General features: G+C 39.5%; 1 long non-coding RNA gene across 1 annotated transcript in view; it reads left to right on the forward strand.

Annotated features, from left to right (window-relative positions):
* The window catches only part of LOC309383240, a 120881-nt gene extending 100766 nt beyond the window's left edge, over positions 1–20115 (forward strand). The window contains exon 3 of the long non-coding RNA XR_014173803.1: positions 19967–20115. This is a non-coding gene — a long non-coding RNA (uncharacterized lncRNA). The remainder of the gene's footprint in view (positions 1–19966) is intronic.
* Positions 20116–21423: the final 1308 nt, after the last annotated feature.

Below are 21423 nucleotides of genomic sequence, written 5' to 3' on the forward strand. Positions count from 1 at the left end.
GTATACAGTTTTTTAGCTCTGTCTGTACACCGCCCCGAGTCCCTTCGGGGAGAGGCGGCGGTCAATAAATTCAATAAATACAATAAATAAATAAGATGGGCTAAAACTTGGCTCTTCCCGTTCCTAATCTTAACCACTACACCACACTGATCTTCTCCAGCCCTTGGCTATTCATCATGATAGGGTGCCTAGATTCCTAAAAAAAAAAAAAGGAGCCTTCCATATGTCTCATTTTGTTGCATTTGGCCCCATTTAAGCAACAGACATAGATAACCAAAATTATATCAAGGTGTTTGGAGTTATTCCCTTGTCCCTTAAAACTCACAAGCCATGAAGCATCCCAAAGAGCCTAAGGAATACAAACAGCAAGGAAAAAATAACCCACTTGAAACGGGTCTCTGCCATATGTTTTTAAAAAATGAGGGGATGCTTTGACTTTAGCCCATTACACACAGGTGGCTATGTGAGTTTGAGGGTCACTGAACACTGTACAATTTGTCCATAAATCACATTTTCTGGAACACATGTTTTAAATACCTTGGTAAAATTTTAACACGACGAAGGCAGGAGAAAGAACATTTGCTAATATCTCTGGAGTTTCCCCCTTCTCAACATTTTCTGTTTCTCTCTAAAAAGAAGCCAAAGTTTTCAACACGAATTAAAAACAGTATGACTTCTGTAGTATCTTCTTCTCAAGGGAATATGGGAGGAGCCCCATTTAACGTGAACATGTAGAGATTCAACATAATTTATGTGCTTTAAATATCAGCATGACTAAGTGGACAGAATAAACATCCAAGTGTTTTCAGATTTGCTTTTGGAAAAGTTAGTAAAGGTTGTAATTCAGTCCAGGTTTAGCTTTTGCACCTTACTGATTTCAGTGGAAGTGAGCTAAGGACAGAAAGGAATTTTAGAACCTTGTTAAAAAGCCATAAAATCAGTTTATGTCTCCATTTCAGAAGACATTTTAAATGTAAAAAAAAATCAGATTGAGATAATTCTGAAACTTAACCGCTGTCTTTTCTAGCCAGTTGCCCTCTAAATGCATTGGGGCTCTACAGGTAAGTCCTCAACTTACAACAATTTCTTTAGTGACAACCTTTGGGGTCACATGGTCACCATTTGCAACCTTCTGGCAAGCAAATTCAACGGGGAAAGCTGGAATGACTGTCTGATTCATTTAATGACTGCAGTGATTCACTTAATAACCCTGGCAAGAAGAATAAATAAAATAAGGCATGGCTCAGTTAACAACTGCCTTTCTTTAGAATGGAAATCCTGGTCTCAATTCTGACTGCTTATAGCTTCCAAATTCCAGAGTCCACATAGTTTGGAAATCTGGGAAATATAGTCTTATCTCACTCAAGTCAGGAAAAGTTATTTGCATCACTAAACACATCTGTGGCACTTCCATCCATGTGATTGTTTACCTTTTGTTTACTTTTCACTTTATTTAGATTTTATTTCAGAGATGTAGGTTGGCATTATACATGGCTCTTTAATTGCAGTTTGCAAAATAACTCTACTTGTAAAAAATTAAAACAGTCTGAACTGAACTGTCATGCTAGGAATTCAGGAGGAACAACAAACCAAAACAATATGGTGCCAGCTTTATATCAAGAAAAACAAGGATATATCAATATGGATTTATATTTCCACCTTTTTCCGACCATTTTGTGTTTTGTTGCCACATCCTATGGCAACTCACTGCCGTTATTATGATTGTATATGTGTTTTAAAGATGTAAGCACTCAGGCTATTGGCTCTCCTTCTGTAAATTTAATAAAATGGTCTTTATAAAAGGGAATTTCCAATTCTTATGGAGATAACAGATTAGGTTAGCTCTCTCTCCCCAACCTTCTGCAGTGTCCCCTGCTTGTTCTACAGGCATGTAGAAAAGGACCAAGGTGCAGTACTGATTCAAGCAATTTCATGCCTCTTAATGGTGTTGTAATACCCAATTGTGAAATAATTTAAATGAACAGCCATCGTACGGTATTTTTTTAAGAGTAGGTTTTGTGGGTAAAGCAGCTGAGGTGAAATGAGCCCGCTGCTTGAGTGCTGCTTTGTATACTAATTTATTTGTATACTAATTTAATTTATTTACCTCTGTGGGTGGATGGGATGGGGACATTTGACCTGCTGAGGTGGAATCTTTGGCTCTTGTCAGAGTGAGTCTGTGCTTTGGGTGGGCACCTGACCGCTCCGTGCCTCATATCCCACCGAACGTTGTCCTGTTATTTGTAAAAGCTGAGCTAATGTAAGGAGACACATTGTCAGTGCCTGCATAGGCACCGACTGAAATGCAAGGCAATCGTGACATGGGCAAGGAGATCAGCTACCCAGAATACAGATCCTCCTCTTTGCCTATTAACCTGGGCATTTATCAAAAAGATTGGGTTATTTCTGAGATAGAAATTCAAATGTTTTGTTTATTTGGGCTTATATACAGCACTTTTAAAATAATCTTCTTTCTACTCCTTCATTGAAATGGAAAGCAAGAAAATCCCAGAAAACAAAAATGGTTCTGAATGAACAGTAAAAAACCCTTCTTCAATTTATCAGCCACATTCGTTTCTTTTCACTTCTTTTAGATGCTGTCTAATGAATTGATTCTGATAACATTTTTGTGTGTAAATAAACCCATTGTGATTGAGCTTGGGGTAGGGGGACAACTATAATGTGTAAATATTTTATAGTTAACTAGGTAGAGAATTGAGGTTCTGTTTCTGCAATCATTTTTGTTATATTTTTGTTACGGGTACTTTCAGGTCACACACCAAAGTGTATGTTATAATACAGGTTTAGTTACCAGTAGGATGATAAACTTGATTTTGTGCTACACCATTTTGTAAATGGCTGCTCAGGGGACTATCCAATAACCCAAACAACACAGACAGAGAGTCTAATTCAGGGGTGTCAAATTGGTGGCATACAGGCTGGATGCGTCACACGCAGGCCACACCCATCCCAGCTCTGCAAATGGGGAAAACATTGCAAAGCATCACGTGACAGCAATGTGATGCTGCCGGTTTGACACCCATGGTTTAATCTAATATCTCTGGGATATTCCTGCATGGATTTTATGGGGAAGGTGCCATGTCTCAGAGTATGAACTCTCACATATGCTGATTTAATGCAACCCAACCCCAGATTTATCATCTTAGTGAGAACCAGGCTGATGACTGATGGTTAGAAAGCTGCTTCAGTGGCACAATTGGGACATTCCCTTTCATGAGAGGTTGTGATGGTTGTCAATTTATATAGCTTTAAAACATGGGTGTCAAACTTGAGGCATCATGTGACTTTTGTGAAGTTTTCCCATTCACAGAACTGGGGTGGGCATGGCTTGTGTGCGATGCATCCACAGGCCACCAGTTTGACACCCCAGCTTTAAAAGATTATGCAGATTAATGAGACATAATAATTATTATGTATGATGCTTTATATTCCTTAAAGAATCTATGAACCTACACATTCTCAATACTAGGGCCTGAACAATGTAAATGGATGATACCAATGTACAGATCTTGTGATTATGGATTCCAGATGGGCATCTGTCATGAACCCAAATGGAAAACCAAACAGCCCTTTAGCCTGATCCAGCAGAAGACTTACATTGTTAAACATGGTTTAATCTTCACTTGTGTTAACTTGTAGAGTTCCCATTACATTCCTTACACATCAATAAATAGAATAAACTCTTCACGTTCTTTTTAAAAAAGAAATAAAGTAACATTTTGATTTTGATTGACTAAGGTTCTTGATTCAGAAAATTCGGTTTCTTTGCCAAGAATTCTGTGATCGAAGTAAATTTCAGAAATGAAGATTTTCTGTTGGCAAAGCCACAAGAAAGATGATCCTGGATTACACCCAGTGCTTGATATAATACAATACAATGTTCTTTGGTAACTTTATAATATTGTTTGGGAGGTGAGGTCAAGAACATTGAAGGTTTCTGCCTCCATTAGAAATGAATATCCAGCTATTCTACACTTTCAGCAAGCCTTATGCACACACTGTCAGGAAAGAAATCACTAGAAACAAAGGGAGTCAGGGGTCTTCCAATATTTGAGGGACTGCTACAAAGAAGCAGAGGGCAGAACAAGAATGGAAAGTTATCAAGGAGAGATCCCACCTCGAACCAAGGTGACATTTCCTGTCAGTGAGAAAAATTAGAACAAAAAATTGCCTCCAGAAATTGTAGACACTCTATCGCTGGAGGTGTTTACGAAGAGATTGGATAATGATTTGTCTGGAATGGTATAGGGTTTCCTGCTTGAGCAAGGGATTAGACTAGAGGATCTCCAAGATCCCTTCCAACTCTGTCATTCTGTTATTCTATTCTGTTATTCTATTTACTCTTATTCTTAACTTGCTGCTATTCTTTTTTTTTTGTTCTTGATTAAACATCAGAAATGATTTCCCATGGTTTATTGAGAATGAAATTTGGGGAGCTTGTCTTGGTTGATGGAGGCTAAGGATGCAATATTTTTTACAAGAGACATGTGGTCAATAGAGAGTTGTGAATTATGTATTACTCTGTTTCCCCAAAAATAAGACCTCCCCAGATAATAAGCCCAATTGAATGTTTGAGTGCATGTGCTAAAATAAGCCCTTACCCGAAAATAAGCCCTCCCCAAAAATATTGCAACACAGCAGCAGCCATGAGGTGACCACGCCCGTCATCTCCTGCACCTCAAAAATAAAAAGACCTCCCCCCAAAAAGACCAAGTGCTTATTTCAGGGGTCAAAAGAAAATAAGACCATGTCTTATTTTCGGGGAAACATGGTATGTATGTAATTATGTATCAGCTAGGTCTATACTAAACTTTAGGTAACATTTTGGACATAGCAATATTCTACTGTACCAAACAGGTGAGAGACAGCTTTGCTGCTTTCCATCTTTTCTTGTTTCTACTGAGGATTTAGCAGTGAAGGTCTATTGTGTAAAGTAAAATTCTGCCTCTTCTTTATTTGTTGATTGGTTTTGAATGTTACTGTTTTTATTTTTTAGCTGAGTTTACTCTCATTCTCTTTACTTGTTTAGAGATCTATTACATTGTGTTTATAGTAAATATTGTGCTTTAAGTCTTCATTATTTCATTTCAGTTACACTTTTTATTTTCTAAACCTTTAAACAAGTTTCAAACTAGATTCACACAATTTGCTCACTCTAACACTGGAAGTTTTTAAGAAGTCATAAGTCACTCAGAGTCTCCTGAATCACGAGATGAGCAGCAAATAAATTTGGTAAATAAATTAAAATAAAAAATAAGTGCTCAATATTTTTTGTGTACATTCATTTATATCCTACACACAGATAAACACACACACACACACACACACACAAATTATCACACATGTTGGGTTTGATCCAGACTAAGGCTGCAATCAATCCTGCACATATCTAATAGTACATATCTACATATCTAATAGTAAATCTTACCTTTGAGAAGACAGGCATTAATTTACACTACAGATTACTTCAAAACTCCTTTGAGCTCCAGAATGGAAGGTGGATATTCATTTAACAAAGAAAGAAATAAAACAGGTTATTCATTTTCCTACTGAAACAAATTGGACTTACATGTAATCATGATTCGCTGAAAGTTACATTAAGCAAACTTAACTTAGTTTCCACCAATTGCTTTCAAGTGTTTTGGTTTGAATCTTGTCAGCTCTCAATTGAACATTTTTTCAGAAAAAGAAAGCACACCTTTCCCAAAGGCCTTCATACCATCGAAAACCGCTTCTAAAATGGGAGCTATCAGTTGGATGCTACTGGGTTGGGCACTCTCATCTGTTAAACTGTTTTGAAAGTGATCAGTTTGGAGCCTTTGCAGGTTATTTGCTTTTTTAACCATTCCAAAAAAGTTGGTGTCATGCATAAAATGATGGCTGCACTCTCACTGTGCAACTCTTATCTGGAGTCAGAGTTATCTGACTCCATATAACTTATGAATGAACAACATATCAGTGGTCTTAATACAGATCCACACCATTTAGTCCTTTCAAACAAACAATTGAGAACAGCAAGACTGTCACACATTATATTAATCTATTCTTAGCCTGTTTGTAGATACACAGGATTGAAACTATAAACATACTGGCTTGGATTGTGCTCAAAATCTGCATCTCAATTATCAGATTTGCTTAAAGTAATTTCGTCTAACCAGTTAAGCATGGGAAGTTGGCATATTCTTTTTTTTTTTAATAATTTGTCTGCCAAATGCCAGAGCAGGTATTTCTGCTCTCTTTTCCCATGTCACAACAGAGATATTATTCTGCCAGCTTCATTTCTACAATTGGTGTCCAATATGCAATGTGATCACCTGCCTTGAGTTTTGTGAGTTGTAGTCATGGCGTTAAATTGAATCACAAAGCTTACATTAGCCTGACATAAATCTGATTCTGGGCTGAACTTGTTTGAAATACCAAAACGTTACTCACTGATCCCTAATGAGAAGTAATCAAAGAATTTAACCAGCAGTACAAACACTTACATATGCTACAGATGTAGCCAAATGACAGAGAAGTGCTCTCTTTTCTACTGGAAAGATGTCTGCAAATACACCTTGCTAATGGTTGCTCTGTTCTAGGGGAATCTGCAAAGAGGAAGAAAAACCACAATGATTTAGTTCCCCAGGGGGAAACTTACTCTTCCAGAATACCTGATCTTCTCTACAACGGGGTTGTCTGCTTCAGTAACGCAATATATACACAATGCTGTGTAATGCAATTTAGAAATTAACCAAGCTACAGGAATATAATTTGGAGAGCTCCCAGCCCTGTTGCATTTGCCATCTTTCCAAACACCCATCATTTATTTGAGGTTCCTTTTTGTTGTCTGATGCCAGAAACCCAGCTTGGCAACTTACTGTTCAAATTATCCCCATCTATCTAGTCCTGAGCTTGTGATTATGTTGTTGTTTTTTAAAATCCAGAACGCCAGGAGACAATCTAATTTAACATAGGGGTTGGTGTAACATACCCTGGGAAATAAAGATAAGTAGAAGATCAATGACCTTTCGTTGAAATACTTGGTAACATAGGAAGGAATAGGGAGAAGAGAAAGCACAGTAGGGCTGTAATCAACCTTATGTTTAGAAGCTGGTATATTCAGCACATAAGAACAGGAGAATTTAAATGGCTAGAGAGGTCTAAAGACATTTGGAATGAGTAGCAGAGGAAAGTTTTTTCCTCTATCTCTAGTCTCTCTCTTTCCTTTATGTTTCAAGCTGGGTTTTTTGCAATAAAGGGCTGTAAGGCAAAAAAAAAAAAAGTAGTGAACACATCCTTTTAGGTTGGTTCCCATTCCATACAGCTCCAGACATAACTGGAAACAGCAACCTCGGAAGTCCCTATAACATCCTTAAGTGCCAATTCAAGAGAAGTAGCATTGCTGGAATACTGATGGCAAGGATAACTCTTCTCTTAGAAAGTCCCCCCTCCAATGACTCTTAGAAGGGGCAGCCCAGGTGAAGGCTTAATTTAGCTGTTCTGGTACCTGCTTCCTTGGAGCCAAGAAAATTGGGGACATTTTTCTTGGGTGCAGGGAAGAAAAAGTCCAGTGGAGAGATAGGAAATATCTAAGACATCTTACTCATCTTACTCATTTAGCATCTAAGCTCAGAAGGAGGCCCATTTTCCATTTCTATCCCTAACAGAAGAGTTATTGGTGTGTGGTCTGAAAGATCTGAGGATATACTTTCGCTGTCCCATAGTTTCCCCTATGTACAGGGGATTCTAATATAGCTCTAAGAAAAAATAATAATTTGGGTGTTCCTGGGAGCCAGATGATAGTCCAGGGATCAAGAAGTGGATGATTTTGTCTCTACCCTAATGATAAAATTTGGCCCATTGGAAGGAGTCTTGAGCAGAAGTCACCTCTTGGATAGATCCTCTTTTCTACTTCTCGTCTTATGTATTCTCTTAAAGATGGATTTGTATCTCAAAACTTTTTTGCAGACTTCTTTTGAAAATAATGTTTAGTTTTACTTAACCCAAACACCTCCCTCTTTTTCCCAACATTTTGGGGAGTTGTGTGCTACCATTTTGAACATCTGCATGCTGTGAAGGGTGACATAATTACAATGTATTCTTCTATACTGAATGGTGAGTAAGACCTTGCATTTATATTTCTGGGTGTTTTCTATTTTTAGCTATCATAAATGGAGTTAGCCCTTTCCTTGCTGGGAAAAAAACCCAGAGCATGATTATTAATAAAATATAAGCTATAAAGTAAATGATTTTGAGAGTCGGTTTGGTGTAGTGATGTAGTAGCATTATGTGGTCATTTACTCTTAGTCTTAGGAAGGAGGCAATAGCAATCCATATCTGAAAAACCTTGCCAAAACTGCAGGGCTTTGCCCAGGCACACTCTGAGAATTGGACATTTGAACAAAAGAAAAAAAATGAATTTAAGATGCATGCATATTATGTCTGTTTCCTATTGCGAGTGAATGGAAGACCTGCTAACATGATAGCTTTGGACTTCTTCAGAGCAACAGCAGCAATGATACCATAAAAGCTTTGATTCAGTCCCCCTAATATTTGTGACTCTGTAGTGTCCCTTCAACTACTGGCTGCTTCCATTAGGAAGAGCATTAAGCAACTGGAAATATTGTATGAGCATGGAGGAAGCAGCCAGGATAAATATTGAGATGACAACGGATAATGTAAAGAGATAGAACGATCCACAGTTAACAGGGGAAGATTTATATACAACAACAATAATAGAGTAGAGATGTTAGGAAGAGGTGATAGCAATATTTCTCCAGACTTATGGAAGACTTTTGGGACATTAAGATAGAATAGCAGTTGAAAGACTGGAAGGTGTTTGGGATGAATGTGTTACAAATACATTTGTAGCAGCACTGTATACCCACATATATATTTGTGCTGTCTATATACCTACTCTAATTTCAGGGCTTCTGTTGCAGCAGTGAATCTATCAAGTCCTTAATGGTTCTCTACAACTGTGACAAGTTTGTTTTAGGACAAAACTGTTGTAAAAGATTTTGTGACCTAACCTTATACTCCCCAGATATTTTTCTTTTGAGGTATCTGCTTTCCTAACAGATGGATAAATACTGTTAACTTGCATCAACTGAGATTGGCTTGGTAGACCAAGCTTGAAGTCAACAAGATTTTTTTTAAAAAAAACCTCCATGGTTGTGCCTGCTGTAGCAGAGCAAACTTGCACAATTGATTGCTGTGGGAACTAATTCTACATAAGTGTGCATTTAATTGGCCACCAAGGCTCTACTTTTGAGCAAATGATCCACACTGAGAAATCATTTAAGTTAAAGAGTTTGAGAGTATAGCTTGGTAGCTCCAATTTCTGCTTCCTGCATAATTTTTCTAAATGGGCCTAATTTTAGATGTTATTAGTACGAATGTTGCTTGCTTTAAAATATGAACCAGGCTTAACTTGTATTTCAGACTGAGAGCTACTTACCTGTACAAATTTCTTAGATTTTATTTATTTATTTATTTATTTGTCAACAAGTGCAAGGAAACAAGTATGAGAACACATGAAAAATGGCACAAATAAATGGATATAAATAAACAAAACATAGCCATAAACATATAAAAAGAGTACATATAAATGGGGGGACAGTAGGACAGGGATGGTAGGCATGCTGGTGTGCTTAGGCACACCCCCTTAGGGACCCCTTAAGAAATGCATAAGATCCATGGTAGACAGTTTAAAGTAAAAGGTATGAGGATAGATTCTATCATAAACTTTTCTAGTGCATTTTTGTCCCCCACCCCCACCCCTTTGGCTTGTAATGTTGCATCAGAAGTGGAAAGAGGAGACATCTGCAGTGTCTTGCATGTAAAATTATATTTTGGGAAGCACAGTGGCCCCCCAAATATAAGAAATATATCATTTCCCCATATTTGTGTTTTTTTTTAATAAAAAATACTTTGTTTGCTAAAGCCATTAATGGACCAGACCAAAGTAGGCAATATAATTTATATGCATTAGAAATGATGCATAACCATGATGGCTTATTTATAATTCCAGATTCCAAATATGGGAAGGGTCTTTGGCCCCTTGATCTCTTCACAGATTATGCTGTTGCTATTGAATATTTAGACAACAGAACCAGTGATGCTACATGCAGATTAAAACATATTATCTAAACCATAGCATGACACGACTGATGAAGTGGCACAGTTGCCAGAAATCAAGAAGGAAATATACTGCAGGTAGTTCTCCACCTACAACTGCAATTGAGCCCAAAATTTCTCTTGCTAAGGGAGACATTTGTTAAGTGAGTATTGACCCATTTTATGACCTTACTTGCCCCGTTGTTAAGTGAATCACTGCAGTTGCTAAATTAGTAACATGATTGTTAAGTGAATATGGCTTCTCCATTGACTTTGCTTGTCAGAAGGTTGCAAAAGGTGATCAGATGACACCCAGACACTGCAACCGTCATGAATATGAGTCAGTTGCCAAACATCTGAATTTTGATCATGTGACCACGGGGATGCTGCAATGGTTGTAAATGTGAAAACTAGTCATGTCCTTTTTTTACTGCATTGAACTTTGAACAGTCACTAAATGAACTGTTGTAAGTCAAGGACTACCTATATAGAAAATAGTGATCTTAAAAACTTTTATAGAGAGAAGCTTATTAAAACAATGGACAATTAACACATAAGACTAATACATTTGCCTGTATATCTATCTACATGTACACACACACACACTTCTAAATGCTTAAAAATGTCACAAGCTTCTCCCAGCTTGTCAACAATCCAATCAGTAGACCAGCATGACAAGAGATGACGGTAAGAGATCAAATTAAAAGAAAGGGACCTCTTAGCCTAAGCTTGTGTGTGCGTGTGTGTGTAGAGAATCCTTTCCAGCAGCATCTCTGCTGTTCTATTGCACAACTTCTCAACTTCATTTCAGATGGCAGCTCAGGGTTAAGTAAGGAAGGTTGTTTAGATCAAAGCTGAAATAGGAAATGTGGTACAAACCTGCTCAGAAGAATGGAACAGGTAGTTTCAACATGATGAAAGGAAATGTTGCAAGAATGCTAAGAAACAACTCAGAAGGCATATCGCTTAGGAGGGGTGGTGAGAGGAATCAGTTGCAGTAATAAGATAACAAGATATATTTATAGAATCAATCATTGGCAGCTTCACCAACTATACTAACATTTACTTAAGTCCTTGAAATATTTAGAGTACTATATGCTTAGTTGATTTACATTTAATTCTCCTGTCCTTCATTATTTAAAATAGACATGCTAACCATCTTGTTCAATAACAGCATAGTTTTATTCTCACTCATTAGGATGACCAAACTGCATGTTACCTGTTATGTGATGCTTATAAGGTGTGTGTGTGTGGGGGGGAGAGAATCAGAAGGGAAATTGGTAAAGTGTGGCCTTATTTGATTTACTTATGCAAATACTGCTTCCCTCCCTTCTCCCTATTTTTAATTGTCCTTTTGCCTCTTGGATTCTGAGATGGAAAATAAGCCATGGTGTCAGATGAGGATAAGAAAGGAAAGAAGGAAGGAAAGGAAAGGAAGGAAGGAAGGTTAAATTTAAGGTTGATCTTGAATTAGCAACCAAAACCTATGAACAAGCCTTCCTTGTTCGCCACATAAAGGTCTTTGACTGGCATCTGAACCACATCTTCACACTTGTGACAGAATCATATCCTCCAACCAATTAAGGACAAGAGGGCAGATGAGGTAGATCAAAATGAGCCACACAATGTGAACAGCTCTGTGTTTCAGCTGAAGAAGCTTAGAAGAAACTGTCCAGAGAATGCTTCTGTTCTGCTGTTGCTGCACCTCAGCATTTAGGGCCTGAGGTATTTGCCTCATGTGACTCATATTGCAGGGCCAGCTCTGCTTATGCACAAATTGTTTACTGATTTGAGCTGGTTCTATAGTCTCTAGACTTGAGTCTTGCACTTAGAATTCCTTCTGTTCTTTATCACTTAGTCTAGTTTAGATTGTGGAACAGCATTAGCCTGTAACCAGCACTATTGAAATGTCCCTGTGCAGAGTCTATGGCAGAAAATGGTGCTATGCTCAACTAATTCCCCTGGCATCCTGATGCTGAAAGGGCACCAGGGACAATGAACAAACTTGATGAACAGAATTGTCATGAAGAAGGTAGAGTACATCTGAGAGCTCCCTGGGAAGAAGCCAAAAAACACAGCTCTACCTCCCAACCAAAATGATATTGACAAGAGAATGATGGCTTCACATGTAAGTTATATATGCCTATTTAGGTAACTGCTGTGTGGCAACTGAATGAATGCCTATACACAGAGATCTTTCCCATATACCTCAGTACAATGTTTACTGAAAAATACACTTTTTGTCTGATGGTATTTTCTAATGAAACCCATTTTTCAATTCCACTGGTACTACTTCAAAAACCCCACTAAACTTGTTGATGAGAAACAACAGTGTCCACTGCAGACAATGGTTACTCTAGTATAGGGGTCCCCAAACATTAAGGCTTGTGGACTTCAACTCCCAGAATTCCCCAGCCAGCATATCTGGTTGAGAAATTCTTGGAGATGAAGTCCACAAGTCTTAAAGTTGCTAGGTTTGAAGATCCCTGCTCTAGTAGGCCTTTCTCCCCATCAGCCTGCTGAAAACTGCTATTGGTACAAATTGTCCTTAGGTAAATTGAGGTGGGTCCTTGGGGCCCTCTGAGCTTGGTTATTTTCTTGCAGACCTTTCAACATCTGAGTAGACTAGCACTGTTAGGTAATGAAATATCTGTGAGAAAACAACTCAGTAAGCACCAAGAACCCCACACATCAACTGTGAGATACAAATATTTTCTTTTATTGGCAAATTAGTTTGGTTTAAGCAAATCTTACAGTTACTTCAGTCCACACCCATTTTTTTTTAGACCTATTGAAGTTGCACTAGAATTCTTTATTGGCCAAGTGTGATTAGACACACAAGGAATTTGTCTCTGGTGCATAAGCTCTTAGTGTACATACAACAATAATTTATTATCATAATCATTATAAAAATACATTCCTGATGTTAATCACTATGTTAATTTAGCAACCTGAAAATAAGAAAGACCTGGTTTTTTTTAACTTCTGCTTCTTGTGATGGGTAAAGAAGAGGTGTATGAAGCAAGGTAGGTTTGGGTTTTTCTTCAGTAGTGCAACTGATCGAGTAGCACGTGTCACTTCTACCTACTGCACGTCTGTTGGTTAACCACAGGACAGTTCAGGAACGATCTACCTCACGTTGCAGGCTCTCAACTCCCAGTACAAATGAACCTTTTGTGGTGCCCAGTGTTGCCAATTGCAACTTCCTGTTTTGTTTTGTTTTTTGGTTATTTCCCAGCTTGCAGACCTGCATTTCAGGTGGTGAGAGGAAAGGAACAAACGTGATACCATGGAAGGGAGTGCCTGTTGCCCCAACCAGCCCTTAAAAACCTCTCAGGAGGTTCTGCGGCTTCTGTACAGACAGAGGAGAAGTTGAGCAAACAGAGAAATAGCACTGAGAAGACTAAGCAGATGCTATTAATGTAGTCTTATGGATCTTTGGATGTTGTGTTAAAAAAAAAACCATTTCTTTTGAGTGACATATTGCATCTATCCTAAATCCCTCTCCCACATAATTTCTATTTTGTTTTAAAAAAGAGACTATGCCCTCCCTTGCTCCCCGCTTTGTACTCAGTAAACCCTAAGTAAAGCTGCCGAGGGAAAGATAACATGTGTTGGGTTGCCTTAGAAAGCTAATTTGTTTCAGACTAAAAGGTAGGCTGGGAGTATTTTTAAGGCATTTTCAAGAAGTTCACTTCCACTGAGTCAGACTATTGAGATCAGCATTGTCTGTACTGACTAATAGCAGATCTCCAGAGCTGCTTTTCCCAGTCTCACCTGGAAATGCCAGTATTTCAATATATATATTTACTATAGATCACGTGGATGAGCCTCTCACCTCATTTGGATTACCCCAATCAGGACCATTGGTGAGCAAGAATAGAGCTGTTTCCCCCACATTCTCTGTGTAACATTTGCTTAATAGGCTGTGGTGATTTCACTGCGGAATATGCCTTTAGGGTGCTTTCATTGTGTGACCTGGGTCCAGCTGACCTGCATTACACAATGTGTCCTAATCTGCAATGCAGCATATCACACACCAGTTTTCTTGAAGAATTCTGGCTGATCTGTTTTATTTCCACATCAGCTGAGGTAATAGTGCCCTGAGTGTTGCTGGCTGTTAGCTGACCTGGAAATAGCGCAAGCAATGTGGATCTCACTCAAGAAGGAAAACTTGGCCCATAGACCTCCATTTTTTTAAAATAAAAAATCCTGTTTACAAAACACAGCCCAAGTGTCACTTCTTCACATGCAGCTCTACTATAAAGGGAACTAACTAATTTTTCTTGCATGTGGATATACTATAGGCGTTTGTATAGGAGAGTAAAGAAAAGTGGGATGGAGGAAAATTTCTGAGACACACATAAATTCACAGGGATGGGTTTTGTGTACATCCCACCTTATAAATAGGGACGCGGTGGCTCAGTGGCTAAGACACTGAGCTTGTCAATCAGAAAGATTGGCAGTTTGGCAGTTCAAATCCCTAATGCCACATAATGGAGTGAGGTCCTGTTACTTGTCCCAGCTTCTGCCAACCTAGCAGTTCGAAAGCATGTAAAAATGCAATTAGAAAAATAGGGACCACCTTTGGTGGGAAGGTAACAGTATTCTGTGTGCCTTTGACGTTTAGTCATTCCAGCCATATGACATGGAGACATCTTCGGGCAGTGCTGGCTCTTCGGTGTTGAAACGGAGATGGGCACCGCCCCCTAGAGTCAGGAATGAATAGCACATATGTGCAAGGGGAACCGTTACTTTTACCTTACACTTTATGGAAGCTCCTACACATTGCGATTCAAGGGCTGTACACAGAGGAAATCCTTACAATCTTTTGTTTAGCGACTGCTCAAAGTTACAACGCTGAAAAAATTGATGCATGACTGTTTTTCATACTTAGGACAATTGCAGCATTCCTACAGTCATGTGATCAAAATTCAGATGCTTGTCAACTGGTGTGTATTTATGACGGTTGCAGTGTCCTGGGGTCACGTCATTGTCTTTTGCAACTTTCTGACAAGCAAAGTCAATGGGGAAGTCAGATTCACTTAACACCTGTGTGACTAACTTGATGACCGGAGTGATTCACTTAACAACTGTGGCAAGCCAGGTTGTAAAATGGGGCAGAACCAAGTACCATTCTGGTATGGTGCTCTGGAGCGCCCGCCCGCCAGCCCGCCCGCCCGTGCTCCTTACCTGTATTTCAGTTGTTCGGGGCTTCTGCGCATGTGCACGGAGTGTACAGTGCCTGCACAATGCTCTGCCGAGCAGCTGGAGCATCGTAGAGCATTGTGGGCAATAAGTACAAATGTGCACATTGCACATGTGTGTGCGCGTGCTGCACACATTCATGTGGTGGACGCCTGGCCCCCATTGCACAGTACCGGTTGCAATGGGATCCGCAACCCACCACTGGGCATAACTAACTTCACACATGTTTCACTTCACCACAGAAATGTTGGGCTCAATTGTGCTGGTAAGTCGAGGACTACCTATATAAAACATTTGTGGACTAAATCTGCCCTGTGAACTCCCTGCCGATGTGAGAGAATGCCTTTATGAGCATTCAAGAAAAAAAAGAGTTACAATCTCACCCCACCCCAATGTGGCTTGCAGCCTCCATAATCTGTCCAGGATCCCCCTTGGGATTTATGCTGATTTTCTGCAGAAATCAGGCTCCTGACCTCTTTGCTGACAGCCAGCTCCTGCCAGACAGCAAAGTTCCTTCCCTGCAATGATTCAGGAGTTAACTCCACAGACTGTAAGACAGTGAATCACAGCCAGGTTCTCCTGTTCTGCACCCAATCAACACGTAGCTTTCCTGAAATGCTTGCAAAACCCCAAGGTCATAAGATTTCAAGAGAAGAGTTTAGAAACACCATAGTTTCTGTTCCTTCTTCTTGGACATACTGAACTTTGCCATCCAGCTTGTCTTGAACGGATTTTTCCCCCCTCCTCCCAGTTGTTTCCACATAGATTCTTGATCGGAAACTGTTGGTGAGAGGTGAGCTGGCCACATGATTTGCAAGAAAGATGAATGCCGTTAAATATATAAAATGAATTACTTGGGGGGGGGGTGTAAGACAGAGGAATGAACAAACTCTGAGTTCTTAAAGCTTCTCTTATCAAAGTACTCAGGTTTCTTTCTTCATAGGATATTGTTTATTTAAGAAATCTAGACATCGTGGGTGAATAAAATAATCTTCCTATATTCTTGGCCAGTTGCAGTTTTACTGTCTTTTCAGTAAACCCTTTAACCTCTCCTACTTAAAAAACTGATTCTTTTTTAAAATCGGAATGTAAGCTTCATACACTAATTGGGCTTTTAGTTCCTTGTTCTTTGTATCTCACCTTTCACTATCCCTCCCAAACTGACTAATAATTAATATAAATGATCCTAAACAGCAACAAAAAGGTAAATGTTTTAAAGATAAGCCAAAGATGTGTCTAAAATCCTTCAAACAGCTGGGTTCTCTGCATCTGGAAACTGATTCCAAAACTGAGACTTGGGAAAAGTGCAGAGAAAAGCAACTGAGATCATTAAAGGCCTGGAGACTAAAACATATGAAGAATGGTTGAAGGATTTGGATATGTCTAGTTCAGAGAAAAGAAGGACTGGGGGTGACATTATAGCAGCATTCCAGAGGCTACCACAAAAAAAAGAGGGGGAGCAGCTTATTTTCCAAAGCACCAGAAGACCAGACAAGAAACAATGAGTGAAAACTAATTAAGGAGAGAAGCAACCTGGAATTAAGGAGAAACTTCCTAACAGTGAGGATAATTAACCAATGGAACAGCTTTGCCTTCAGAAGTTGTGGGTGCTTCATCACTGGAGGCTTTTAAAAAGAGACTGGACAGCAACTTGTCTGAAATGGTATGGGGTTTCCTGCTTGAGCAGAGGGGTGGACTAGAAGACCTCCAATGTACCCTTCCAGCTCTATTCTATTCTGATCAGCCTCTGGGCTGAATGATGTCCCAATTCTTCCTTCTCTCTTCCAGGATGCTCCCCCGGGTTAATAATATGGCTGTTGGAGAGAAGGAGAAGGCAGTTTTCACTTCTTTGGACTGGTTGCATGAAATGAAAGATTTCCAAGATTGTTCCACTGCCAACTCTCTTCCTTCCCAGAAGAGAAGAACTGCCAAAGTTAAAGCATCCACTTTAATTAGCAAGGGGGCTGATCCTGATGTTTTAAAAAAGTGCTTTTATACTCAAGGTTAACAGTAGAGGAAGATGTGCAGCTCAGTAGCCTGGCTACATCATGGAGCCTACTACCTTTTGAAAACAAGACTCTCTTGGGGATGGCAGTGGAACTGAGCTCAACACTATTGTGTGGCGAAACAGAGATGGGGAAGATAGGGCTGAGCAGGGGTGGTGTTCACTTAACATATTTTTCAGACTGTAAGACGCACCAAGTACAAGTGTATAAGACACACCAAGATTTGGAAGAGGTAAGTAAGAAAAAAAGGTTTTGCCTTTCCCCAGCCCCCAGGAGCACTCTGCAGGTTTCAGCAGGGCTGGGGGAAGGCAAAAATGATGGAAAATGGGGGCATTTTTGCCTTCTCCCAGTCCTGCTGAAGCCTGCAGAGTGCTCCTGGGGGCCGGGGGAAGGCAAAAACCCCTCTGTTTTTGCAAAGAATGGCCCATTTTTTGCAAAAATGGGATTCAGGATCAGGGCTTTGGGAGGCCAAAAATGGCTGTTTTTGGTGTATAAGATGCACCAACATTTCCACGCTCTTTTAGGGGGGAGATAGGTGCATCTTATATTCTGAAAAATACTGTACTTTCCCTACTAGTTTGGAAATCTGAGCCCTCCCCCCCTCCACGCATGTACTCAGCCTTCCATGCATCTGCTTTGATTGCGTGTGTGGCTTGCAGGCATGCACACGGCTTGAAAACATGCCTAAATAGGATGGCATAGAGCCAGGGTGGGTGGGTGGTCCCACTCGCGATTTCCACTACCGGTTCAGGTGAACTGGTCTGAACTGGCTGAATAACAGGGACTGAGAAGGGGAAAGGGTCAACCGTGGACAAAGATTTCTGGTTCTCCATGATATGATAGTCACATATGTGATTTCTGTTGGGTTTGGTAAATCTGGAACCATGTTTTAATTTTTGATTTAATTTGGGGCTGCTTCTGATGAACCCCCCCACACACAGACACTTTCAAAGCAAATCTGGGATTCCTATTTCCAAGTAATGTTGGACCAACAAGAAAGGATATAAAGGAATCAACTTAAGAATTATTTTAGAAAGTCTGAATAGATTGCTCTTTCTTATTAGAAGGAAAGAACAAAAGAGCTGCTGAAATAATATTGAAATCCATGGATGAAATATAAATTAAGGAAGAAAACATGCTGCATTTCAGATTAAGAACCCGTCTTAAAAATAGTGCATAATTTCACAAATTCCCCAATTTGTTGGCCATTACAAGCAAAGTTAATTCTTTTGCTGTCCAAAGTTCCTTCTGGTTATATGGGCAGTCATATAAATGTGATAAATGCATTTTTTTGAATATGGGTCAGAAGACACTAGGATTATACATCGCAATTTCTTAATGTGATTTTATAAGCAGAGGAATCGCCATGAGTAGAGGGAATTAAATGTTGCCCCAACCAACGCTGTCCTTTAATGCAGAAATCCATCCCTTGAGGAAAATAGGTTACGAATTATATGAAAGACACCTTCCAGTTGGAGTTTACTTCAACTGGAGCTCCTTATGGTCCAAAAGAAAATCTTTTGGATTGCCACCAAATCTTTTACCAGAGTGCCTACAAATACGAAGGATCCTAGTTGAAAGCAGCTTCCTTCATGTGGCTGAATTTTGCAGCATCTGAATATCTTGTGTGTTTCCTATTTCTTGAAAGTCAGAAGTGAAGAAGCCACAAGCATGAATAAGCTGTCTCTTTGGTTGAACCAAAAAAAAAAAAACAACCTGGGGAATTTGCACAGAGATACTAAGTGAGCCTTTGGATCAGAGTGCCAAGCTTGAAAGTTAGGTGTATAGTAAAGATACAGGATGAGAGTTACTACCCATCCCAAACTGAGTGTAATATAATTTTTGAACTGGGCCTTTCAATGTAGAGAGGCTGTCATTGTTATCATAATTATACATACTTACGCCATACACCATTGTTTGTGCAATCATTCTTAAAATCACATTCATAGGTATAATAATAATAATAATAATAATAATAAGTTTGAATTTATTAGCCGCTCCCTTTCCAAGTAGGACTCGGGGCGGCGTACAATGGGGCATATAAAACATAGAGAATATACAAAAACACATAGGCATACATACAAAACATACATACGCATACACGGACACGGACTCGGAGGAGGTAACAATTTACACCATATAGATAGTTAAAAAACCAGCATTAAAATACCCCAATTGTAAGAACCCAATATACAATTAAAATTTAACGTTTAAAATACAATTTAAAAACAGTTAGGAGGAATAAGAAAAATTACGATTGAGCCAGGCCAGATAATTGAAAGAGGTGGGTCTTCAGCTGAACACGGAAGGAGCGGAGATCGGAAGTAATCCTGATGTCACGGGGGAGGTCATTCCACAGGGCCGGGCCCATCACAGAGAAGGCTCTGCTCCTGGGTGTCGCCCCCCGGCACTGTTTGGCGGACGGCACCCGGAGAAGTCCCTCTCTGTGTGAGCGAATTGGTCGTAGGGATGTGTGGGGCAGGATGCGATCCTGCATGTATACTATTTTGGATTGTAATCTAACAGGACCTTAATAGGTACACTATTAAGGTCCTGTTGGATTACAAAAGTTCCCAATCAGAATGACTAATCTTTCTCCTCTCCTCTCTTTTTCTCTCTCCCTCACCTAGGTTCACTCAGACATATTTGGGGGCATATTCTAAATGCTCAGGCAAGATTTCAAAAGCTTCCAAGTCACTGGAGGTGGAGGGCAAGGCCTCCCAGCATTAGAATTGAGAGAACTGTGATTGCATCCAGCAAGAACCAGGTTGGAAAAGTTAGGTAGGTAGGTATTCACATTTGCTTACATTTGAATATTTTATCAGATTCAGAACTGATACAAGGTGAATCACTTTGGCAAGCAAGGGGAATAAAGGGAATTTTACATGCATGTTACAGATATACTCTACAGATATACCAGCTATTGATAATATGAAAGCTCCATTGGTTCCTATGGAGTAAATAGTGTGTATGAAAGGGAAAAATTATGGTTTTGCTGCCATGACCATTGACCTCTTGCTTTTCTAGCAGAGGAAATGGAAAGAAGGCAGAGAGACTAAAGAATCAGCTAAGGAATGCCCAAGGACAGGATAGATATTGACTTATATCAGATCTCACCATGATTTACCTCACTTTGTATTGGTGTTTATACTTTTTGCATGGCTATTAAGATGGCAACTCATCCTATTTTCAGATTTGACTATTCAACATCAGAAACAGATTGGAGTCCTCTTTTTCAAGAAGCACAGAAGTTGTGTATTTTCATAAGAGCCTGGAGAGCAGACACAAACAGATTATAGTAATTGTAGACAACCCCAAAACATGCCATATTGGCTGAACTCTTCTGTTGACATCAATGATGTGTCTATGTAGTTTTCCTGGCACCAGCACGGACCTAGTTTGCCATTGTCACATTTTGGAATCCTTTTTGATTTCTACTATTTCTTGTGGTTGCCCCATCTAGATTACCAAGTCTGATCATGCTGTCCTTTTAGAGATCAACCAAGATCAACATCCACTTTCCACTCTGTCCTAACCTGCAATTGCAGGCGATGTTTGCAATATTTACTCTTGGATTGGACCGTGATTTAGTGAGTCAACAAAATGTTCTGGGTTGATAAAGTGCCAAGAATCGTAAACTAATCGTAGAGATTGGTTTTGACATTAAAATGGGGTGAGTGAGTTTGTGATTCAGGCTATTTTATGTATCCATACCTATCCATCCACTTATTAGCTTGCCGTTTAAGATTTGTAATAGTAGATGTGTAATAACATACGTTATGGAGACAGAGCTTCTATACTGTTTGAAGCTTTTGGAAGGAACAACGAATAATGGAAAGTGAGGAATACATTAAAGAAAAACTTCATTTAAGAACTTTATCAAAAAAAAACCCTCCTTTGTTAAAGGCTTGTGAGCAGAATGGAAGGCCAAGAAGGCTGTTGGGCTGCCTTTTAGGGGGCAAGTTGCAAACCATATAAGGCCAGATCAGGTTTCACATATCTGGGCTGCTTTGCACTGCTGTTGTTGGCTGGAAAACTGTGGACTCTGCCTTACCTGGGCTTTCTGCCCACGCTCTTTTAAGAAATT

This window comes from Natrix helvetica (genome assembly GCF_964273705.1).
Source record: "Natrix helvetica genome assembly, chromosome: 1".
Classification (NCBI taxonomy): Eukaryota; Metazoa; Chordata; class Lepidosauria; order Squamata; family Natricidae; genus Natrix; species Natrix helvetica.